The sequence below is a fragment of the Peromyscus californicus genome, unplaced genomic scaffold (assembly GCF_007827085.1).
Source record: "Peromyscus californicus insignis strain IS unplaced genomic scaffold, ASM782708v3 Scaffold_5__1_contigs__length_169319896, whole genome shotgun sequence".
Classification (NCBI taxonomy): domain Eukaryota; kingdom Metazoa; phylum Chordata; class Mammalia; order Rodentia; family Cricetidae; genus Peromyscus; species Peromyscus californicus.
The window spans coordinates 54,122,655-54,147,955 of NW_026294573.1; the positions used below are offsets into that span (position 1 = coordinate 54,122,655).

At 45.1% G+C, this 25,301-nt stretch overlaps 1 protein-coding gene and 1 long non-coding RNA gene across 15 annotated transcripts in view; one reads left to right on the forward strand and one right to left on the reverse strand.

Moving 5' to 3' along the window:
* The window catches only part of Nfia (nuclear factor I A), a 544,849-nt gene that overhangs the window by 400,349 nt on the left and 119,199 nt on the right, over positions 1 to 25,301 (reverse strand). The window lies entirely within an intron of this gene.
* The window catches only part of LOC128097737 (uncharacterized), a 221,574-nt gene that overhangs the window by 56,640 nt on the left and 139,633 nt on the right, over positions 1 to 25,301 (forward strand). The window contains exon 3 of one of the 12 annotated variants that reach the window (XR_008213961.1): positions 10,779 to 10,895. The exons of the other annotated variants lie outside the window; for them this stretch is intronic. This is a non-coding gene — a long non-coding RNA (uncharacterized LOC128097737). The remainder of the gene's footprint in view (positions 1 to 10,778; positions 10,896 to 25,301) is intronic. 12 annotated transcript variants of the gene reach the window in all.

Genomic DNA, 25,301 nt, shown 5'->3' on the forward strand with positions numbered 1-25,301 from the left:
TGAGGGGATTCAACCAGGTCCTAGGCTTCCAGAGGAGGCAACGCCCTGGCTGAGTGTCAGCACAGGGCTTGGAGTTGACTTCTGGAGGAGCACGGGGTATTTTGGCAATGAGTAACAGTGGGTTTGAACTGGTTAAACCAATGAACTAAACCAGAGTCCAAAAGCCACCTCCAAATGATGTCTGGTAATTCATTAAATTCAAGAAGGGTCTGACTTCATCTGTGAATGGGGGCCTAGATTGAGTTGGTAGGTATGCAGCTTGGAGGTGTGGAAGGACATCCGAGACACAGGTGTGAGTCTTGGCTCTGCCTCTTCCCACTGAGCTGGCTTGAACACACATTGCAATCCTCACTGTCTCGTCTCTGAAGCAGGAAAGCAATTCCTTCTTTGCAGGGCTGTTAGGAAGGCTCAGTCGATGCACATCCAAGCAGGTGGCATGGGTTTATTAGTTGTTATGACTGGTGGGGAGGGCTCATGTATACCCCTTCGGCTGTGGCCTGCCTTCCTGTAAGTACTGTGTTGCTCAGTTCTGTGAATTCTGCAGATATTTTAATCTTGGTCTGGGAGTTCTCATGGGTCTGCGGTAGGTTTGGAAGGAGGTGCCAATGAAGTTGAGCTTCATCTGGAAGCGTGGAGCCTTTCTGGTTCCTTTCCCATATACTGGCTAGAGTCATCTTTCTGAACAGAAATCCTGCCAAGCTAGCAATCTGTGGAAGAGATTTTCTTAATAGTTCCAATTGCCCATTTGGTGTGACCTGTGCCTCATTTCTGCATCCAAGACACTCACTGCTTTCACTGAACCTTACTTCCTCTTGACAACACATCTGTTCCCATGGTTATATTGCCCAGAATGCTCTCATCTGTCCATGCTGGTCTGGACAACTCCTGCTGCATCTAAAGTCCAGCTCAAATGTCACTCTGAGAAGCACTCCCCATTTTTTCCCCATAGGACAGCTACATCTTCTGGACTACCTTATTGTTCTATTTAGGGCTCCAGGTGCACTATGTATATCATACTAAATTAGCTATTCAGCTACTACTCCAACTGTCTGGTGTCTGTGGACAGCAGTCTTGTATAGCATTCATCCTTACATTTCTAGTACAAAATAGGGACCCAATAAAGGTTGTTGAGTGAATGATGAATGAAATGAACAAAAGGCAGAATTTTATAGGTGCTAACACTTAGATACAGTACAGTAGTATGGGAGTCTTATAAGTAATTACATGGCCACATTTTGTAACGGATTGGTCCTAGCCAGGGAATGACAGTATGTCCAAGAGGTAATGAATTAAAACTCAACTGTAGCATATCCCCTTTCAGAAATGGGAGCAGCCTTCAAGCAGCTTGAAAAATAGGCCCCAGTAAAAGTGTAAGAAAATATGTGCAATTAGATGCAATCAATAAAGTTGTCCTTGACTAATGTCTATATTTAAGGGAGTTTAATTAAATTATGAAAAAGGCCTCTCTGATTTAACTGTCAGTCTGGTTTATCATGCAGGCTCATGAGCTTTCTGTAGGACTTTCTTTCAACATTTCTAGATGCTCCAGGAATGCTATGATCCAGAGAAGCATCAAACAAGTGCTTCAGAGGAGGGAGTCTGGCAGGACAGTCCGAGAAAGCAGTGGAGCCACAGCACTTGGTGGGACCTACTGACAGCAACAAAAATCTTGAAAATTCAGTTTCCCCTCATTCATCCACACAGAAAATACTTATTCATCGTGTCCATGTTAGGGTCTGTGGTCGATGCTGGTAGTATACTGAAGTAGAAAAGATAGACATCAAGCAGGTATTTATCTAAATATATAATTATAAATAATTATGTTTATGCTCCAGCATTTCAAATACCCCATTGTCATAATTTCTGCTTACATTAATTTAATATATTCAAAACAAGTATGAAGTAAGAAGAAATGCATTCAATATAAAAATGTTAAGTCACTATGTTAGATATTTTGATAGGTCTTAAGGACACAAAAATACCTTCAAGAACTTAGCACTGTAATAAAAGAAATGGGCAAATAAACAGTAAAAGTTATAGTACAGTATGAAAAGTGTACTGCGGGAGGTAGGCACATCGGCTGCTGGAGGGACAAAGTGGCCTTTGATCCCTCCTATCTCCTTAGAGCCCATCTCTCCCTCCACTTGCCTCTCCCCCAGTCACATAGAGTGGACATCAGGACAGAAGAAACTAACCACTAGCTCTCTTCCACTTAGGGTCTCTAGCTTTGGCCAGGTCACTGCATGTTTGCCTTCTTCTGACCTTAGGCAAGCAGAGGAAGGGCATGACTTCACAGAATCACCATTCTAAGAATGTGGAGGGAATGGAAAAACAGCTGTGATGGTAAATAGGCGTACAAAAGCTTAAAAAAAAGAAGAACTTGAACAAAGGCACCTTGGGTAGATGAATAAAAGCCACTTGCAGAAGCCATAGCTACTGAATGAAAATCTCAGTGCTGGGGTAATACTCTACTTCCTTATTAGTTGTTGGCTCCCAAAACAGTTCAGACTATCACTATGACAGTGGGTTGCTCACTAGAACTATATAATTATACATAGTTGCTGGAGATGCTACATGCTTTCCCTGTAGCCTCCTAAATACTTATTTTTATGCCATAGATCAGTGCTGCTGTTAACTCTGGTCAGAGAAACTTCTTTTTGCAGTGAATGGTGGCTCCTGCAGAGACTCAAAATTAGTCTAAGTGCTGAGAAAAAGTGACTGTTGAGTGCTTAGCTCTAAATGAGACATAACCACTGCCAAGGCTCAGGGACCATCAAAGAAGAGAGACTAGAAAGAATGTAAACCCTGGAAAAAGGGATAGAAGGTTATGGGATTCAGTCTCCCATGCAGGAAGGACATGGTCTTATACTATTGAACTCTTAGCAGCTGTCATTACCTGCACAAGACCTGCACAAGATTGGGCCCATCAACATTCCATCGTGGGAAGTGGAAGGGCTTCCAGGGTGCCACCGCTCTCTGAGGATCTATTGGCAGCTTATGGATGCTGGGGGAAGGAGTTACATTTTCTCCACGGTGTAGTCACTGATGAGCTGCCTCTGTTGTAAATAAGCCCTCATCCATTGTTTGTAAGTAATCTTAATGAAACTCATGGGGGCACCAAGACAACTACCCAACAAACAAACAAATCCAGCTGTGGAGATAAGGAACTTTTGGTTAGGGCCAAGGAGCAGCATAGAGATGGCCATCTTGAAAGCTTCATTCAGGTGCTGGAACCTGCAGCAGCTCCAGGGGCTCTAAGGCATTAGGGATTGATGTCAAAGGCAGAAGGAGAGCCAATGACAGCCGAGGCTGCATAGCTTGATTTTCATATGTTAAATATGTTTAAATACATTAAAAAGGCTTAATGAGTCTATACTTAATTTCACTGATTTTTATTACAAACATTTAAAATATTTTTGAGGAGGGTTACCTCATAAATTAACAACTGAAATACCCTTCATTTCATTTCCTTTGGCTGCGGTCAATAGCCAGGGCTTGTAACTAGCCACCGCAGCATGAACTCAGACTGGGCACACATTTTACTGCCCAAGCACAGCTGATGTTTTTAAAGTACAAATGTCCTTAGGTCGAGGAGGCATTCTTCTGTTCCCCGTGGTTCTGAACATCTCATGCAGGCTGGCACTGAAATCCAAACTGCAGGTCTAGACTAAGCCCTTCATTTTTCAGACAAAGATGCTAAGACTCACAGGAAAAAGTACTATGGGATATGGCGCAGCTGGGACCGGAATCTCAGGCCTTCTAGTTTCCCGACCCCATGGCTTCCTATGACAGGCCATATCTTTCAGAAAAGCACTTTGTGAATGAATGCAGAAAGCCTTATCTACAGGAGCTTTCTGCAAAAGAAAGTACCCTTTCCTACCAATAAATGCTGGCATGGGATTCACGAGGAGGCTTGGGTTGAGTTAAGTTCTGCTCACACACAGCTCTTTGGTCTTATAGCCTAAGATAAGTGGCAACCTTCTCTCTATGGGATGGGGACATCCCTTAGCTCCCTTTAGGGACATGAGAGATGGCTCAGGGTCCATGGAACAAAGTGGACAGGGTTTACCTGGGGATAATACACCAGTTCAAACCTTCAGAGCCAGGGTCACTGAGGAAAGCCTGTTTGCAAACTGAGATGTGGGATTCACAGGAAGGTTATACATTGGGCTTATCTTACCCTCTCAGCCGGTTTTCTGCTGTCCTTGGGTCACTGGGGAGGGCTGGCAAGACACTGACCTATTTGCTTGGGAGGTCTGATCCACAAGAGACATGTGTTCCCTACCGTGGGGGCTGGGGGTAGTGGTGAGCTGGGGGAGGTTAGGGTTAGGGAATATAATGGGAATCCAGGTAGGAAACAGAAACCAAACCCTGACCCATATCTGAGCTTATACAGAACTGTGATCTGACCCTAAGTATCCCAGGAAGCCAGGCTTACCACTCTGGAAAGACGGTGACTAATAAGTGGCATTTCCTCCAAGTTCAAGTGTGCCCTCCCCCGGGCCTTTCCGGCCCCACACCCACTCATTCTTCCTACTGTCTCACCCATTGTTTCGTCTGGTGGGGAGGTCCTGGGTAAGGCACTCAGCTCTGCTCAGAGGCCTCGAGTTCCTCCATTCTCTGTCTGTTACCCAGATTAATGCACAGCCGAGGAGGAGAAGGCCCGGTGCCTGTGTTCAGCATCCCCACCCAATGCTGGCAGCTGGTGTCCAAAAGCTCCTGTTCCAGTTCCCTGGTGTGAGGCTGAATTTCAGTATTCTATCCTGGTAACCTGTTGCTTTCTGGGGAAAGTGGTCCGAAAGCATTTACTTTAGCAAAGGGCTTTGGGACTCTCAAGAGTAAAGCTCTCTTGCTCTGCCCCGTGGTATTCTCAAGAGGAGAAACATTGATTTACATCCTTATGTCTTAAAGGGCTCAGAGGTGTGCCTCCCACATTGATTGGTTTTTGCAAAGATGTCTAAAATTTACATGGTGGTTGCCAATTACATATTCAGCACTGAGCGAATGAAAAGCAGACAGCACATCCTTTTCACACACAAAGACCTTAACATTTACTGCCAAAAATATGCAAATGATAATTTCTCTATAATCAGCAATGTTCAGGATTTCATTGTGATATGATATTGTCATCCACACATGTGTTGAGCTTCATTCATTCCTAGATGTCCCCGGACCCATGCAGCTAGCTGTGGGTCATAGGTTGGTCTACCTGCTTACAAAACATAGCCTGTCTAGTGAATAGAATAGCATGAGATATGTTTGTCAAAGAACTTTCCTGACATTGCCTGCCTGCCTAGGAATCTCTTTGACTCATAAACTTCACATCCCGAGGTGCCCGTTTCCCAGCAGCATTGTGGTGGATCAAGTCATATGATTTGCCTCATATACCTGTACAGGCTGCCTTTCAGCAGGGTCTGGATTCTGTGGTACTTGGGCTCAGTTTGGCTCTGTTTACTACAAGTGATCAGTTGGCCTTTGGCTATATTAATGATGATCAGACTCGTGTTAGCAAAGTTTCTTGGATATCTTTTGAAGGTCATTTGTGAAATGTGGTCCACCTGGTATCCCCTCCCTGCTTCTGAATGAAGGCCAGGGCATGACAGCATCATGAGCTTGTGGTGGGTGACAAGTCCTCTGTTATGACGGGGAGCGTTTGCAGTACTATAAATAACTCTGTCAATATTGTGGTAATGGCACTTTAAAGAGGTTCTTTCACAAGTGCTGCCATAAGAGAGACCACAGCTGCACTCATTAATTCTGAAGTGTGCCTCCCTCCCTCCCTCGATGCACAACTTTCAGGTGTCACAATAGGACTGTGTAAGTCTAGATAATATTTAGGTTAAGAAAGAGGTTAGAGTAACATTGTTAGTTTCTCCATAGTGTTTGGCATAATGAAAACAAATTACAATCACTTAACTGGAAATGGGGGAAAAAAGAGCAAAGCATGACTTTGTCACAGACTCCCTATGCTCACAAATAGCTCCTCCCCCTCTCAAGAGCATGCATCATAATTGACAGCAGTAGATTTTTTGATAATTAATTGCAGTAAATTATCACTTGGCACAAAAAAGGCATAATTGCAATTAATTTGCAACCTTCCCAGCCTAACACTGAATCAGAAATGGCACTGCTGTGGTTTGAGTGAGGAAGTAGAGGGTAGAAACAGTGTACCTTTTGACACATGGAGTTGGGGCAAGCTCTACTTGTCATTTTTCTGATATGAATGCACTGCCTGTGGACTGTCTTGGTTTAGGGGTGTTTAATTTTGATTGTGACTGTTGGATCTACACTGTGATAGTTGCCGAGAGGGGTGCCCTCCTGAGGTCTGCGCGGGTCTCCGTCATGCTAGGCTTCAGCTGTTGTCAACCTGTGTCTTTCAGTGCCTGCTGCCTAAGTCTTTGGGGTGCTGGAAGACTTAATTCAGATAGCAAGCATTGTGTCAGGGGGAATATTATATTTTCATTTTAAATTTGTATCTTTTTAGAATTATTTTATTTTATGTGCGTGAATGTTTTGGCTGCATTGCACCACCACATGCATCCATGGTGCTCACAGAGGTCAGAAGAGGGCACTCGGTCCTCTGCAAGAGCAGCAGTGTTCTTAACTGTGGAGCCATTTCCCCAGCCCTTTCCATTCTTATTTTTAACAGCTTCATCGACATATTACTACAATATTCAAGTTGTATGTGTTTAAGGTGTGCGACGTGATGTTCTGATGTGCACATACACTGTGCACATCATAGACAAGTCATTAACATACATACTTCTTATGTGCAGTTACTGTTTGTGTGCCCTGAGACTGAACTTAAGATCACTCCTCCTGGCAAACTGACAGTATAAACAGTCTTTCACAGTCCCTCACTCCACTGCAGTAGACCTCTGGAAATCACAGTCTTGAGGACCTGCAGCTTTGCACCCTTCCCTCAGTAGCTCCCTGCTTTCCTCTTTTGTGTTTTTGCTGGATGGGATGTGCAAGAGCCTCCCTCAAGATGCTCGCCTTTCCTGGTGCTACCCATTTCTGGGGTGAAGCCGCTCATTTGCTGTAGTACGACTTCGTAGTGATTGACATCAAGTTCAATCCAAATGCTCAATAAGTAACTTAAAATAGAAAATTTTCACTACATTTGAGGGTCCTCCTTTTATTTCATTAGAGAGCCTAAGAAAATAAATCAGGAGGCTGCAAAAGATTACAGTTGGGGTAGAATTAAAATCAAGTGGGTTCATTAACCCAAGTGGTGGCCTAAAGATTATGGTGATGATGTTGTATTGCAGGGCTGACCCAAGGCTTGGGGGCCTGTGAATCCTTCTTTTTCTAGTTCTGCTTATCTCCTGAGACTGGGGAGACAGGATCCGTGCAGCCAGAGCAAGAAACTGGGTCCTCAAGTTCTGCAGTGTTTTGTTATTAAAAAAGAGATAAGGATCTTATTCCAGGAAGACCCATATAACCAACAAAAAAAGCCTTATTAAATCATTTTTTGAGACTCTTTGAATTCTTCTTAGCCCTATTGTTATAAACATTAAAATAAGATGACTTTATAGCCAGAACCCTTCACCACTGCTGCCCTGCCAGGGAACTCTGGCTTGCCCTATGTGTAACACCTTCCCTGGGGGTTAATAAATCATTCAGTCATCATCCAAGGCTCCTTCCTCACAAAACAGTGCTCTCAGTAACCCCTAACACCAGCATCCCCCAAATAACTTCCGGCAGTTGCCTTGAATTAGTCATGATGGTTTTACTGTGCAAGCTAATATTCACAAGTGTCAGAGTTCAAACCACCCAACATATTTCAGGAGACTTCAAACTGAACTCAAGCCCTACTTGCCAAGAGTCTGATTTTTTTTTTTAAACTGAACTCTCTATATAAAGACTGACATCATAAGACAAGAGATGCAGATTCCACCAACGGGTTCTGTGCAGAGTGCCCATGAACCTGAGAAGTCGAGTTTTTCACTAGAAACAGGGATCCAATCTTAATTGGAGTTTAAGGTTTCACAATCTTAAACCCAAATGTGATTTCCATGGTGGGGGAGATGGAGGTAGGAAGTCCTTGACAGACTCTTTAAAAGAAGATGGAGGCTCACTCTGTATATCTTCAAAGAAAGTAGAGCAGCAATTTGTGAGTGGACACCAAGGGAGATAGATTTTGGTGGTAGGAAGAATCATTTTAACAGTTATTGTTGCCAGAGACAGAAGATGGTCATTAGGAAGTAGGGAGGGTGTGAGTGACTAAGGTGTGGAGCTAGAGGCCATCCAACCTTATGCTTAGGGCTTTTAACTCATTTTCAGTTTTCAGACGGAGGCACTGACGGATTAATCGCCAAGCTAGCCATCATTCATTTCTTCTTCTAGTCATTCATGCATACAACAAATACCTCAGGAGGGCCCAGCACCTCAGGCCTTCGCTGTTTTCAGCTGCTCTGAAATTATTCAGACACCTCCCCTCCCCTGGGCTGTGTTCAGGCAGGTAGGCCTGAAGGCCTCAATATTTTGGTATTTCTATTTCTCATTCTCACTGTTATCCAACAGAAGGACAAATGTTGGCTAATAATAAATTAAGATGACAGACTTTCTCAATTTTCTCCAAGCTTTAGCTGAGACACAAAGCATGGTCATTCCCCGGGGTGCCCCCTAACTGCCTTCAAGCTCTGACCCCCTGTGGCCTTTCCCTAAAGACCCTCGTCCTCCCCACTTGCTTCCACTTCTTTAAACATTGCAGTTTTTATTCAAAATTGTTTTAAATCATGTACTTGACGTGTGTGTGTGTGTGTGTGTGTGTGTGTGTGTGTGTGTTCCTCAGAACAGAATTGTGAAACAGCCAGTTCTTTCTCTTCAGATGTCCCGATACAAGTTTGAGACTCATGGCATAGGGTGGTCTCCTTTGTCAGTGTTTCACATTGGGTTGAAGTACCGAGTGCAGGGCACTGTTCACTCTCCTCTGCTCTTTGTCTCCTTCTTTTATCCTGAGGCCTCCACTCTCAAGCCTTCTAGGAGGCAACCAGGCTGAGTTGAGGCAAAAGAGCAGAAGAGCTAGAGGAGTGGGTTTCTGCTGGAAGAAGAAAGGGATTCCCTCATCCAGTGATTTTTTTTAAATAGCTCTTGAAGGTCGGAGTGGGTGCTGCTTCACTACACAATGTCAGGGCCATTGCTCCTATGGTACTCTGTGAAGGAACTGACTCCTGCAGCTTTCTGTCTTCCTGGAACTTATGACTGCTTGACTACCTCCACGTTGCTTTAACCAACTCCAAATTTGTGTGTGTGTGTGTGTGTGTGTGTGTGTGTGTGTGTGTGTGTGTGTGTGTACCAGAGGTTGATATCAGGCATCTTCCTTGATCTCTCCATCTTATATATTGAGTCAGGGTCTTTTACTTACAACCAGCTTTTGCCCTGATTCCGTAAGTCTAGCTACCCAGCTTGCTCTAAGGATCCCTGCTTTTCTTCTCCCAAATGAGAGGATTATAGTCAAGTCAGCACTGCTGCCTTATGTTTACATGGTGGGTGGGGATCTGCACTCTGGTTGGTCCTCACACTTGTATAGTAAGAGCCTTACCCATTGGGCCATCTCTCTGATAATTTTTGTTTGCTAATTTGTTTTGTGGTTCTGGGGATCCAGGCCAGGGCCTCACAAATGATAGGTAAACATTCTGGCATTGAGATAGACCCTGATTTCTTTGGCATATAGGGTGCTGTTGTTGTTGTTGGTGGTGGTTTTATCTTGGAGAACGGATTGTGCTATGGAAGAAACCCAACCAAAGTCTTCTGAAAGGTCTTTGTTTAGGTCTGTAGCAGCTGAGGGTTGACTAGCTGAAGTGTTGAAGGTGGCGGAAACAGAGAAGAGTGGTGCACACCTGATTGACTGCCGTCTGGCCAGCAATCCTGCTTTCTACCTTTGGCACATTTACCGATCATGGAGGTGATGTGAGTGGAATTGGAACTGGGCTGAGTACTGGAGAAAACCCAGGAAGTAGACAGGGGTTAGGCAGCTGCCAGCCCTGGCTCATTGCAGTTCCCAGTACAAGCTTCACCACCATCGCTGTCCCAGCCCTTACCCTTGGCTCTCTGCCTTACCCATCACTTCTCCCTAGGGAAGCCTTTTTATTCCCCCCACCATCTTGAGTACGTGGGATATACACCTCCTACGGTGGCTAGTATGCCACTCCCCCCAAACACTGCCGTGTCCCCTGCTTTGGATCTGATTTTAATCCGTGTGGTCCCCGCAGCTGCGATCCCTTTGAGATGATTTTTGAAGACTGACAGTGTTGGTTATTACTGTTCTTTATCATGAGGGACAGCTGGTGCTTTGTGGTCACACAGGGCTCTGGCTCGGCCTTGGGAGGTGTCTAACGACACTTGGCCCTATGAGAACCTGGGTGTTGGGATCTTTAGAGGGATTTCCAGTCGTTTTCGTATCTGGGCAAGCACACGTGCACTCAGGAGAAGGAAAGTTACTGCCAATGAGTCAGAACTCTGACCAGCTTGAAGTGGTGATTGTACTACATGTGACTCTGCAGACTACTCTTGTCAGTGCTGACAAAGCCCATAATTCCACAGTGCTACATGCTCTATCAAGGGGGTGTAGGGAACTGACCTTCAATGGTGTATCTACCCATTTAAAATGGAGACAGCATAGATAACATAGCCTTCATGAAAAGGAGGATAAGAATATGTCCTCCCAAGAGGAGGCATTCTTACCTCAATTGGCAGGTCTTGAGCCCACTCTGGAGCTGGGTACCAGTTTTAATTTAACCATCTCCCTGTATGCATTTTCTCTGCCCTGTCAGGTGCCTCATTCCCTCTAATCCCACCTGAATAAGGAGACAGCCTGTTCTACTTCCTACCAGGAGAACCACCCGATCAAGGCTCTTAGGCCTGCACAAGGCAGAACTTGAAAACATCATGTAAGCGGTTTCTTTGTTTTTGTTTTTCCCTCTAAATTTTTTTGGCCAAGTTGACAAATTAGACTACAGGCTCATGGCTGGTGGAAGCCTTTCTGTCCTGTCTCCTCTGTTATCTGTAATAAACAAAACAGTAAAGCATGCAAATGCTGCCAATATCCCCATGCGGTGAAAATGAACTTCTTAAGCCTGCGCCGTCTAAACTGAGGCCTAAATCCATTCAGGTGTTAAGTGGGACAAACACCCTTTCCTGTAACAAGATGCCTCCACTGTTAGAAGAGCACAAAACTGAACCAAAAGTCTTGGTTTCACTTGGACTCTATGTGGCTTGTAGGGACTGAGAAAAGGATTGTGGTAGTTATTGGCTAGCATAGAATATAGCAGATCCCGGGGGAAAGGCTGAACATCTACCCAGGATGACAGGGACAGAGCCAGGGGGGTGGGTCTCTGCAGGGTCTCAGTAGAGGGCCTTGCAGGCAGAGTGGCTGCTCTTTTGCTGACTTTGCATTTCAGGCTCTATCACCACTTGCTCTTCGCGAAAGGGACTGCAGGAAAACGTGCCTTGCTTAGGAATGACATGCTCACCCAGCCTTGCGGAGGCAGGGATGGCTGCTGAGGGACAGGTGTATCCTAGGAGTCCTCGCCCAGAGTCTGTGCCCTGGGTCAAGCATCGGTATGGCCACCCACCACATGTGAGGGTTACTGCGTGCTGCGTTCCTGGGCAGGACTGCCTCCTTGCATCACTGCTAAGAGATTGGAATCTGAGTGATGGCTGATGGATTTATGAGGAGGGCGAACAACCAAGAGCAAAGAGGAGCTGGAGCTCATGGGAGAAATGCAGTGCCCACGATCGGAGGAAAGCAAGAGGGTGCTGTTCTAGGCTGAATCTGCCTTGTGCTTGCAGAGGCACCCTGGGTACATGGACCCTCACCCTTTGGCTTCAACATGTGCTGCCCAAGGGGCTCTGGGAGACTCTGCATAAGCATGAAAAGCCGAGAAGAGAATGCAGCCCCAGTCACGGCTGCTGTGCCTTTCTGTTTTGTTGCTAAAGCAGCAAGATTTACTTTGCATGGAGGATTCAACCATGAAGGGAGTCTGAAAGCTCACATTATAAAGGGTGGCCGGGTACAGTGTTCTCCAGCTCTGATGTTACATGCATCTAGATGGAGGCATGAAAAAAGAATGGGTGCTGGGAAAGGAGCAGCAGGAGAAAAAGAAATTCCTGCAACAAATAAATCCCTGTCCAATCTATCTTCATCTCTGAAACTTTAAAGATTTAAAATCTGCTTTAAAAAAAAAAAGAAACACTGCAGTTCTCAGCAAATAGAAGACTTCTTTAAATTATTTAGGTTTGTTATATCCACAAATCACCATGCAGAACTTTCTAAATAAAAAGCCAATAACTGTCTTAGCAAGAAATGTCCTTCCAGGGGCCATGGATAAGATATTAACCTGAATTGGGAGAAAAATAACACCAGTGATTTCCAGATTACAGCCATTTTATGAAACAAATAAATGAATTTGACTACAGCCTGCTTATTTTCTCAGCAACTTTTGGAAACAAAATCACTTAGGGCCGGCCCTAAGTGCATAAAGTAACATTTTTGGAATATTTCACAAAAATTAGTACCTTTCTCAAGCCTTTTTAAAAACAGTGCTTAGAAGGAAGGGGAGAAGGAGAGAGCACAAGAGCACTGTGGGCTCAGGGTTCTAGGCTCAGAATGCTTAGCAGACCAGTTCCTATCTGTCATCTTGCTGCCTCCGGTGTTCCTGCAAGCCCTCATCCTCCTGTGGCAGGTAGATGAAGCTTCTGGGAAGTGAGTGGCACAGAGCAAAACTCAATAACTGTGAGCTAATAAAAATATTCTGCCTTTGTTTTTACCCATTATTCATAGGCTGCCTCTAAGGTAGTGAGTACACGGGACAGCAAATAGTCAAGGGTAACCACAGGGTCCTCTCTTAGAGATGATGGAGGCATGCTGGCTGGAGGGGTGAGATGCTTGGGACACATCCCTTCTTCCTCTATCTGGGATGGCACTTAATGGCAAGATTAAATTCCAGGTGTTCTCGTGAATTGGAAAGGCCATTCCAAAGAAGTGACACAGATAGAATCAGACAAGGAGAGAAGGGTATGAGAGCTGGATGTAGCATGGCAGTTAGAATCCAGTTGTAATCTCAGTTGGGTACCATCCCAAAGCATCTGTTCATTGTGTTTGAGCTTTTATCTCTTCCACAAAGCATTGAGAAACTGTTTACTGTGTAGGATGCTGGTGAGGATTCAAGTCCAGGAACATTTACTAAATTCCTGCTGTGTTATATGGAGCCATACTACAGTATTCCTGTCTGTACAGAGTTAATCTAAAGGAGAAAGACATACGTAGAGCACGGTGACCTAGTAAGGAAAATGCTGCAGAAGGGCAAGTAGAGGGGTTAGAAGGATAGTAAAGAGGCCTCCATCTATCCTGGGGCTAGGAGGTAAGTCACAGATGACTTCTCCCATGATAGAAAGATGATGTGAGGATCATGTTCTGTATTTGCAGGACAGAGTCAAAGGTAAATGCAAGACCAAGAACACAGAGACCTTTGTGTATCATGCTAAGAACCTGAGTTTTGTTCCTGGTCATGGGAAGCCAAGGATGAGTTTGACACAGTGGCAGGTTTTGTTGACATTTTGGAAAGCATCATCTGCAGAGTTGACCCCAGGCAATGTCCATTTGAGCATTTTGAGCTGAAATATCTTTTTTTTTTAGACTGTTACTCACATTTCTTAGGATCCTACATGTGAAGAAATTCTCTCTGTGTATGTCTTTGTGTGTGTGGGAGTGGGTATATATGTGTCAGAGTGCGTGTGTACAGGTCACTGCCAGGCTAGTTGGCCCATAAGCTTGCAGGGATTTTTCTGTCTCTGCCTCCTTCTAGACATGAGCTGCTGTGCCTGGTTATGCATGGATTCTGGGGATTTGAATTTGACAAGAACTTTACCCACTGAGCCATATCCCCAGCCCCTCACATGAAGACATTCTTGATAAGGCTGACTTGATGTCATAGAAAGAACTCTGGATTAGGAGCTTCGAGACATGGTCTAATCCCCACTCTGCCTACACACTGTGTGGTCCTGGGAAATTCACTTAATATCCTGCTATTTGATTTCATGAACTCTAAACGGATTAAGGCTATCTGCTCCATCTGATCACAGAGCTCTGTGTCAGCATCAGGTAGGTGTTCCTGTGGTGTTTTTGAAGCTCCTTAGAGGATACTGAAACCCTAAGGTCAGGGGACAGGGAAGGAGTGTGCAGTCCAGGCAGGATCATAAGAACAGTTTGGCAAGGAGGTAAGTACATCTCTTAGTCTTTCTCATTCTCTGCCTCCCAGGCATGTGTGTCTCCAGCCAGCCCAACAGAGTGTCTGAAGCTGGAAACAGCTCTGCTGATTTATAGGCAGGAGGCACATTTGCTTTAATATCGCAACACAGAAAGTCAGTTCTCTTAAATAATCGGCTTGCAGATTTACGGCTGTGCTGCGTGCTCGGCTCGGTGCTGTCTCTGACCATGGATGGTTCTTCACTCTGGAATGGCTGAAGTCAGCAACTTCCCTGACACCGGGAAATAGATCCCAGGGCAGTAGCCAGCCCACTGGGTCAGCCCTTTTCTGCTGGCTTTCCTCCCTCCCACCACTTTGTTACATACTGTCAAGCCTCTGGGGACTTTCTCAGAAAGCTGGGGGCTGCCTGGTTCCTGTGAAGCCAGAAAGGCTTGCAGAGAGAAAGGGCTAGGGCTTATAGGTCACTAACTGGGAGACTCCAGGGAGCTGCAATGCTCCTTTTGCCTGTGTCAATTACTGTTATGGTTTGGGGGCTGCAAATCAGGAGGGGGGACTATTTGCCTCCTGGTTCCTAATAAAAAAACAAGAATGCATTTGTTCTGCAAATATTTAGATGATACTTACTATAATCCAGTAAATGTTCTGAGTGATTTACCATGGTTCAGTGCATTATTTTTCTTAATGGCTCTCTCATACGAGACTATTACTGTCTCTGTGTTACAGAAGAAGGGGGCAGGTAAAAGCAACTTCTTGAAGGTCACAATGCCATTGAGAAGTGGAGAACTCGAACCCGTGCCCCATTGTAAAAAACACACCAATTCACAGCAATGCGATTGCTGACTACTTATTGTACATTCTGTAAGTCTTGCTTCGTCGTCGTCACCACAGCCCCATAAGACGAGTGCTGTTATGATCACCCCCACTGCAGAGAGGAGAAAAACCAAAGCAAGTGGGTGACGAGTGGCACAGGAAGGGCTGAAGTTCCACCAATCTGACACGAGAGTGTGCTGCACTGTCAGTGTGACGGGATCCCTCGTATGTTTTGGAAAGTTGGAAGGAAAAAGAGGGAGAAAGTTGACATGAGCATTGCATCTTGCCTATTTTATTTGCTATGGTTCAGTTAGGCTATCCAGGGGCATCATTCCAAAAACCATAGGGTATAATGGATGGCCCAGTTTCTTGAATCATTCTTTCTTTTTAATGGGGCCAGTCGGTCTCCTTTCCAGCCACTGTGCCTTCTCCCACCTCAATAGCTCCATCAGCTCCATTAGGACTCTAGCAGGAGCCCACCCTGCCCTGGAGTCTACTCTACCATCTGCTCTTCTTGTCTTTGTTTCTTATGCCTGACCCCACCTCCCTGGACTCAAGTGCACATTTAGATGACTTTCGCATGGTTCATTTCCCGTGAGGTTGGTTCTTCTGGCTTTACCTCTCCAGGATGTGGAGCCTGCATGGGTGGATGGGACATCTGCTGTCATCCCTTCAGCCACTTGTTCATTATGCATGGGGTTGAGAGGAGCCTGACACAGCTGAGGTTCCACAGAAGCACAAGAACTGGTCCCTGTCACAAAGAACTCACTGTCTGGTGGGTAGAGACTGCACATAGGAACAGTTCTAGAACAAGTCTAGTGGTTCGGTAATTAAATATGCAGAAACATAGCAACCAAGGGTACAAATTCCTCAGTCAGAAGACTGTGTGTGCACACGTGTGTGTGTGTGTGTGTGTGTGTGTGTGTGTGTGTGTGTGTTCTGCATGTGGGTATATAGGGGATAATAGAAGCATTGGAAAATGGAAAAAGCTCGACCTTGATTCAAGCCAACTTTTGAATGTCAGGAGGGTGAGTGAAAAGGGATTAGTGTTTTGTTCAGAAGGAACAGCAATTTGAAGGTGCTCAAGTCCAGGACTGCATGGTCAGTTTGGGTAGCTCTTAGAAAGCCATTATGGCTAGAGTCAGGGACCTCAAAAGAGACATAGGAGAGTGTAATTGCCAGGATTTGAGGACTCCTGTGATGAGGCAGACTTTCCGCACAGAGCTAAGGAATTAGATGGATTTTGTTTGTTTGTTTTTGCAGCTGAAAGGTATGAATAGACCACCATAAACAGTGGTACATGAAAATCATCCTTGGATACTGTGCGCTTAGGATACTGTGCACTTAGGCTGCCCCTGATTCTCTGAGAAGTGCAATTTGTGTTCACTCTCCCTGCAAGTATCCTATTTATTGTTCCATATCTACTCCAGATAAACTGTCCCACGTCCTAGACTGGACATCCTTGAGGTAGGTGACACAGCCTGCTCTTTTGCAGCTCTTCCCACATTCTGGCTGCTGTGCTGGCCTCTGCCTCTGTGGTCCACACCAGCACTGAGACTCTCCGATGCATAGCAAGGAACCCAGTGAAGCTGCTGCAGAGGGGGTGGGGAGGAGAATTAAGATAGGTGGTAAGGAAGGAGACATATTAATTAAATAGTTAATGTTTTGTGTGTGTATGTGTGTCCACATGCATGTGCAGAAGTGACATGGCTCCAGTGTGGAGGTCAGAGGACAATCTGTAGGAGTTGGGTTTCCCCTTCCACCATGTGGATCAGAAAGATGGAGCTTACACTGTCAAACTTGGCAACAAGTGCCTTCACCTGTCAAACTCATGCTTTTATTGAAGTGGAGAATCGTAGACATGCCATGGTTTGATTGGCACTTAAATGCACGGTGTCCTATTCTGTGGCTGTTACAGAATACTTGAGTGAGTAATGTTATGCAGACACATTTATTTATCTGTTAGTTCTGGAAGTGGTTAAGTCCAGGAGCAAGGTCATGGCTCTGACAAAGACCTTCAAGCTGTGTCAGCCCATGGGAATATAGAGAGGCCAAGAGTAAGAGCATGAACTTATTAGAACTCACACCCATGATCACAGCCTTACTCCCTTAGTAACTACATCAGTCCACTTGGGCACCACCTCCCAACTGTTGCACTGGGGATGGTGTTATCAGCAAAGGATTGCTGGGGGACACATTTAAATCCTAGAAATGTTAATGACAAAGTAGGAGACTACTGAGGATTCTTTTGCCTAATCCAAATGAGAGATGATGGCAGCTGGGATGAGAAGAAGCAGAGGAGACAGCTGGATTCAGGCTATCTTAAAGATTGCAACGTGTTATACTGAGCTAGATACAGACCTGTATAGAAGAGGGATTCAAGATGGCTCTCAGGCCCACGGCCTGTGCATTTATCATAGAGAGGCTGTTGTTGCATGAGGTGAGCAAAAGCCTGGAGTTTAAGCCCTTCTCCCCATGTGTCATCACAGATTACTACATAAATGGAGTAAAGTCAGAGGTCTGGTGTAGAAATCTAGGAGATTGCTAGAAGACGCTCTGGAGTATCAATAGACTTACAGTCCAAGACTTGGGATTTCATTACTGAAACATTATTTCCTGGAAGATATGAGTAACTTAGTCACTCTGGTCTCTTCTACATCTCAGTGTTTCCAGGCACCTGGGTACTCCATCTGCAGCCCCATTATATCTTCCAGAAGGTACTCTCTTCTTTGGCCTATTGCTAAGTGACAGGATTTACTGCAGCCTCTCATGTCAGGCCTAAATCAGGCTCTGTGAAGCTGACATGCTGCTAAGCAGAAACTCTGGCACAAGCTCTTCGTAATGAAAGGGTCTTTCAACATTTAATAACAGCTAGGTTATCCCCAAGTGATTTCCAGGGGAGTGGACCAAAAATTGCCCATCAGTCCAAATGAAGTATGCCACATTTTCCTCTGTTTTCCAGTTGCTTTTTAATTTCCACACCACCTGCTCCTAGCTTCACCAGGGCAGACTCTGCCAGCATTACCATCCGGGATCTTGTCTTTTCTGTGATGTATAACTCATCACATGTTGTGGGCCCATCCTTGCTCAGTGGCTAAAAGAAATATTTGCCAGTGTAGCAGACTCTCTGGCCTGAAAGATATACACTGTGCTACCTTTCTTATAGCCAGATGAGACTTTGGACTTGTTGGCAGAACATACCACACCATCCTTGTGGGTGTGTGTGTATGCTTGGCATCAGGGTATAGGTCCTAAACAAGCCTAGGAGATGGAAAGAGCAGAGGCTTTGACATCTAGTCTTACTATTACACTTACTAAGCTGGAGACCTCAAGTAAATTAGGTTGCTTGTATGCCTTTGAGTTCCCTGGTAGTAGAATGGGTCAGTATCTACCTTCAGTGACTGTCACAGGAGTCAGAGGACATAAGAGGAGTATGAACTCTTACTCGATGTGTGGTGGTCTCAGAATGTATGCTAATTCCTATCAATGCCTCAGGCTTGTGACCCCATGAGTTTCACCATCTGTGACAGGAGGGTAGGCTGAACACCAGTAGAGGTCAAGTGCTTTGGTGCCAGGGAACTTGCTTGAACTTCCACCCCTGCTTCTGGTTGCCTATGTGATCTTGAGAAAGTGCATCATCTCATCGTTCTTTGCTTTCATTTGGAAAGCAGAGATGACAGTCACATTGGCTTTTAAAGATTGTCACGTGGGCTGACTACCTAGTTCACTCCTGGAGAGCACTTAGAACTGTGCAGGGCACAGAGTAGGCACACTGCAGCTGCAGGGAACCACTGTTGTCCAAGGTCCATTCCTCTAAGGAGATGATTATCAATAGTTTGTAGTTACTAAGCTCTGTTACAACTTTGCAAAGTTCATTCGCATAGTTGATCTCATTTGAGTCTCATAATCCTGAGATTGTATGTGATTTTATACTTGAGAAACTGAGATACAAAGAAGGAGGGAAATAGTGAGGATTACATACAAATTAAAGCTCATATCAAGTCAGAACCCATATTCTTGGACCCTAATGAACGAAACTGACTCCCATCGCCACCTAGGTGGAGGATATTGGCCAAGTCCTTGAAGCAGTGAGGAGTCTGGTGAAACCCTGATATCATCCTCCCATGGAATGACAGCATCACTGTGCACTTCGAACATCTTTCCTGTGTGTTACATACCCCCAAATCCTTTCAGGTATAATTAGGTTCTACCACCTTGATTTCATAGACAAGAAAGCTGAGCTCCAAGGGGTGATAGTCATAAGCCCAAGGTTAAGCAGCTGATGAGTAACAGCTCTAGGGCTTGAACGACACATTTCCCAGCATACTTTGCTCCTTTCATTGGTGCCCCAGCCCAGTGCTTTGGTGGTCACACCAGCCCCTTCTCTGACTGTATGCTCCTTTTAGGAGGACATCGGACCGAAGATGTTGGGTCCAGCTGCAGCTCTTTCCTCATCTTAGCTATACAACTCTTATCATTCTGAGCCTTCATTCTTCCATCTTCTGAGTAGGAATTGCACTCACCACATCTGAGCTCCTTAGGAAGAGGGCTGAATGTGACAATCATAGGGAAAAATTGCATACAGGGTCATGAAGAACATGCCAACTTATTAGCATTTTAGATACAATAATCCCCATAACATGAAAGTTCTTTTGAAGTACATACTTCGGTAGTTTTTAGTATCCACATTGCTGTGCAATCTATGCAATTCCAGAATATTTTCCTCAGATCTCAAAATGTCATATAACTGTTGCAGTCACTTTTAGACTTTCTCATTACAAATTTACTTTCTAGCTCTGTAGATGTATTCTGGGCACTTCATGTAAGTGAATGGATTCTATCATTTGTGACACTGCCTTAAAGGTTTATCTACCTTGTTACAGTCTAAATACTTTATTGTTTTAAAGAATGAATAATATTTCACTTGTATCACTGTCCCACCTGTTCTTTCTCTGCTCATATGTTCAGGGATGTTTGGGTTGTTTCTCATTTTTGATTACCATGAATAATACTTCAATGAACATTTGTGTATGCACTTTTATATGAATGTTGCTTAAAGTCCTCTCAGAGATGTAGTTGGTTTGTTCTCCCCCTTTGGGGGCCCACCACCCAGCTCCCAAATAAATACATGGAGACTTATTCTTACTTATGAATGCCAGGCCTTAGCTTGGCTTGTTTTTAGCCAGCTTTTCTTAATTTAAATTATCCCATCAACCTTTTGCCTCTGGACTTTTACCTTTCTCTATTCTATGTACCTCTCTTTCCTTCTTACTCTGTGGCAGGCTGTGTAGCTGAGTGGTTGGCCCCTGGCATCTTCTCCTTTTCTTGGTCTTCCCCCTTCTTCTATTTAGTCATTCTGCCTGGCAGCCCTTTCTATCTCTCTCCTGCCTAGCAATTGGTGGTCCAACTCTTTATTAAACCAATCAGGTGTTCTAAGCAGGCAAAGTAACTCAGCTTTACAGAGTTAAACAAATAGAATGCAACACATCTTTACATCACTAAACAAATATTCCACAGCACAAATGGATGTAACACATCTTCAACTAATATTCCACAACAGAAGAAGTTAAGGACACACTGTGATTTGAATTTCCTTTCCAAAGTTCCCATGTGAAACCTGAGCCCCATGGCGATTGATGAGGATGTAGAACTTTGAGAAGGAAGGAGTGAGTCACTGAGTCCTCAGGAGTGGGATTAGAAGAAGCTTTTCATCATTTCCTTGATATGAGGATACAAGGAAAGGACATATCTGAACTAGCAAGTGGATTTTACCTGACACTTGATCTGCCAATCACCTTGGCTTTGGCTTTCTCAGCCTCCAAGACCAGTGATAAAGAAACTTCAGTTGTGCATAAATCATCTGGACTATGGGATTTGTCACGGGAGCCCCAGTGGTGTAGACAGTAAGGGATCCCCGTTTCTGACTCTTCTTCCCAAATAATGTCTTAGAGACGTCAGAGAAGGCAAGGCACGTGGGAGTCTCACCTTTCTCTCCCCCAAATACCATGGTTCTCCAGAACAGGGTGCCTCTTTCAGCTGCCTCCCTGAGGAAATGTTCTACCATCCTCCTAGTCCCAACCTACCCTAGTCCAATTCTTTTCCTTCTCCATCTTCCCATCTCAAGTCACACCCCAATTTTGTGTCCTCTGTCTCATTAGCTCTGCGTCTGTCCCCATCCCCCTCACCCCAGTCCCAGGTCCCTCTTGTACCATCTCTCCCCTGACATTGCACCTGTCTGCCTTCTCCACTCTGCCCTTGTGCAACTGATGCCTAAGCAGCCGGATGATACTTGAAACACAAATCTGATCAGCGCTTCCTTCTCCACCCCACCTTGTGCAAAAACAAGCAATGGGTTTTTAGTGAATTGAATAAAATCCAAACTTCAGTCAGGACCAGCTCTTTGCCATCGTGCGCCTGTCTACACCTCCCACCTCTCTTCCTTCAGTTCTTCCTTTTGCTCACCACCTCATGTTCCTGGATTCTATTTCACTGTGGTGAGGTCTCTTTGCTTCTGCTGTTGTTAGTCTCTCAGGATCTGGTGTGGTTCATTTCCTCTCTACATTTGGGCCTCTTTGGGAATGTTACATTCTGAGTGTGGCCTACCCTGAATTTGACTAGCCCTTCCCCTGTCACACGCTGTCTCTTTATCTCATTTGGTTTACATTTGTAGCAGTTATCACCAATGTATTACTTATTTGATGGCCTGTGACTCTCTCTGCATTAGAAAATCAGCTCTGTGAATTTTATTTGTAGTTCTAATGCCCAGAGCAGCATGAAACACACATGGCTCCAGTCTTGTCCTCCTGCCCACTTTCATTTTCAGAACCTGAGTTTAGAGGAGATGATGAGTCACTTATGTCCTGCCAAACTCATTTAGCAGTGAGGAACTAAGTCATCATTAGTCCTCATCTTGAATGTGAACTCTGCATGTGCCTTCCCTGGAAACTGTGTCCAATGCGCATCATTTTCAGGGACTATATTCTCTGTCTCAGCATCCTTTCCATTTCTTTCTTCATAGAACTTGTGTTTACTTGTTGTTTATTTCTCTCTAACTTCTGCAACTTTTGCAAAAGTATTTTGTGTCAAGAGCTTTGGGAGGCCCAGAGAGAAGCTTAGTCATTATATTCAAATAGACTTCAGTGTGCTTAGGAAGTGGAGGAAACAAGATGGATGAAGCTTGGCTGCTGAGTACGAGAAGAGCACCAGGCAGGGGCATTTGTTAGGGTTCATGGGTGCTACGTTAAATTCACTTCCAAATGAAAGAAGGTATAGATAAGGTTTTGCCAGGGACTCACTGTGCGATGTCTCCTTGTCTATATTGTACTGAGACAAGGATGAAAGAAACCTGCATTTGGAACATCACTGTGACTGTGTGAGTGCTGTGACTATGTAAAATTTGCGTTAACTTACAATGCTGCTGAGTTGTTTCCAGATGGGAGCAATGGAGCAGCAGGCAAGAGGCACACAGTTTTAGCACAAGTGGAAGGCCTAGCCAGCACGATTTGTTCAGTGTGATCATTGCCTAATGAAACAAAGTTCACTCCCTTAACCAGAGTGTCTCTTTTTATGACTTAACATTACATTTATTTATTATGTATGTGCGGGGGAGCAGTGGCCAAGAATGTCTGGTGTGTATGACAGTCAGAGGACAGCCGTGACCTCCTGTTTGCAAGCTCAGATGAGGGGAGAGGTCTGCTTTCAATTAGACTTACCCCAAAGAGTGTGGGAGTGGGTTCTCTCCTTGTACCATGTCGTTTCTAGAGATGGACCCAGGCTGTCAGCCTCAGTGGTAAAAATCTTTCCTGGCTGAGCCATCTCCCTGGCCTACACTTTATGACTTTTATAACAGTTTAGTGGCTTACCTCCCAGAGCCCTCACTTGTTTTTTGACGAAGGACTGGCAGCCCTGAGCGCAACGCTGAGAGCCTGCTGGGTCACCAGGACCACACGATGGAGTAATTGACTTAGGTGGGGTACACTGTACCCCAATCCTCCATCCGATTTTCAGTTTTTTTCTGCTTAGCTTGGGATCTGAGCTCTCATGGAACTATTACTGTCTGAAATAACATCACTCATATCCATCTAAAATGCCACTCAACAAGTAGAGGGTCCTCAGTCCTAGGGAGGTAACTCCTGTCTCATCTCCTTCGGGTATGCCCTCCCTCCCTCTAACTCTGTGATACTGAATTTAATCATTTCTCAAACGCTCGTTACTGTCTGTCCAAGATTTATGAGTTGGTCATTGTGTGCAGTAAGGCCACAGAGTATCATTTGTGTTGGGGGCCAACCTTCCTGGGGACATTTAGGATTAAAGGAACAATGAAAAGTGTGATTTCTGCTGCACCCAACTGGGGAACATGATCCAACCTGGCTGATAATCCAGGCCCTTGGAGTTTCGGATCTGAGGACATGTGAAGCCGGACACAAAGCACAAGTAGTTCATTTCACAAATGACTATTTTAAGGCATCGCATCCCTCTGTTGGCTCTGGGTGCATTCTGAGTGACATTTTCCAAACAGAAGGATGACAACAGCTCACACCTCTGAGGCCTTTATTGAATTATTTTTACACACCATTTAAAAACACTTTTTTGGGGGGGAGGGTAAATCTAATTGAAAGCAGACCTCTCCTCTCATCCGAGCTTGCAAGCAGGAGATCACTGTGGGTGAGAGAATGAAGTCATGGAAACTTTGCCAGCTTAGTGGTGAGACTTGGTCACTCACTCCCCTGGAGCCCGGAGCACATGCTAGCAGTCCTTCCTTGTCTATGAACCAGGCAGAGAGATTGCAAAGGAAACATTGCCCCAGCCCCATTGTGAAGCCTCTAGCCAGCCCAGGACATCCAGGAGGCATTTGTGGCTCCTGGTTAGGGACACCTGACACTATGTCACTGAGTCATCAGGCCATTTCCTAAAGGAACAGGACTGCTGGCATGGGTCCCATGAAGTAAATCATAAAATAGGAAGGTCTAATAAATTCTAATACATATGAAACTGTGAGAATGCCTTCCTTCCATGCAGGCATCCCTGGCTTACATATCAATGTGGTTTTATTGTACCGAGCACTGTACTCAGTCCTCTGAAACAGTCTGTAAAATTCTAAGGACCTCACAGACTGCAATGTGTCTCCCCAGAAAGGCCAGAGATGGGCTCTGTTCAGGGAGTTGGCTTGAGTCTGGGGTTGGTGTGGACGCTGCTGCCTTTGTAGCAAGAGAAACCAAAGCCACTGTGCTTAGAGGCATGATTCAGGAGCAATGACAGTCGTGTAAACCTGAAGCTCTGAGCATCAGAATAAAGATGTAGAAACTGCAGCCTTATGATGGCAGGGCTATATTTCTGTTTTCCATTGATATATTCAGAATGTCCTGGTCACCAGGAGAGGTCTCGCTATTCTTTATAATCCTGCCCCACAGGTAATACGTGATGGTAACATCTCTGGAAGTGTTAATATTTGCACCAACTATTTGACCAGTGCCTTGGAATCACGTGTTTATTCCATTTTGAACAGTTTCCTCATGTATTGTTGGACCCCTTTCCACAATTTAAAAATGGCTCAACACACAACATGCATTTGTATTGTACAGCGGGGATAACTACAGGTTTCTTCTGAGTTACCACTGTGTTTCCTGTCTAAAGGGAAGCTGGCTGGCGCGAGAGAAAGCAGGTGTGAGAGTCCTCCAGTGGTCCATGGACTAAGGGCTCAGACCCCCAGGTGGCACTGCTGAGAGGTGGTGCAAGCTTTAGGAGGTGGGGCTTGTGGGGGGCGGGGGGAGTTTGTAGGTCACTGGGGATGCGCCTTTGATGGGGGTTGTAGAACTTCACCCCTTCCTGTTTCTTTACTTCTTGGCCATGAGGTGGGCAGCTCCCACTGTGCTCTGCTGCCCTGCCATACACCCAAACAGTGGGACTAATTACACACAGAAACCTCCAAAGCTGTGGTCTAGGCTATACCTCTTCTGTTTTTAGCTTGATCATCTCCAGCGTTTGGTTGCAGTGATGGAGCACCAACAGACACAGCACGTGGGTCTTAAGAAAGCTCAGGGTCACCTGGTGGTGGTGGTGGTGCATGCCTTTTATCCCAGCACTCGGGAGGCAGAGTCAGGCGGATCTCTGTGAGTTCGAGGCCAGTCTGGTCTACAGAGCGAGATCTAGGACAGGCACTGAAACTACACAGAGAAACCCTGTCTCGGAAAACAACAACAACAAAAAAGTTCAGGGTCTGTGTTAGCAATTATCATTATTATTCACCAGTAAATGTAAGTAGCATAGTTCTCACTGATA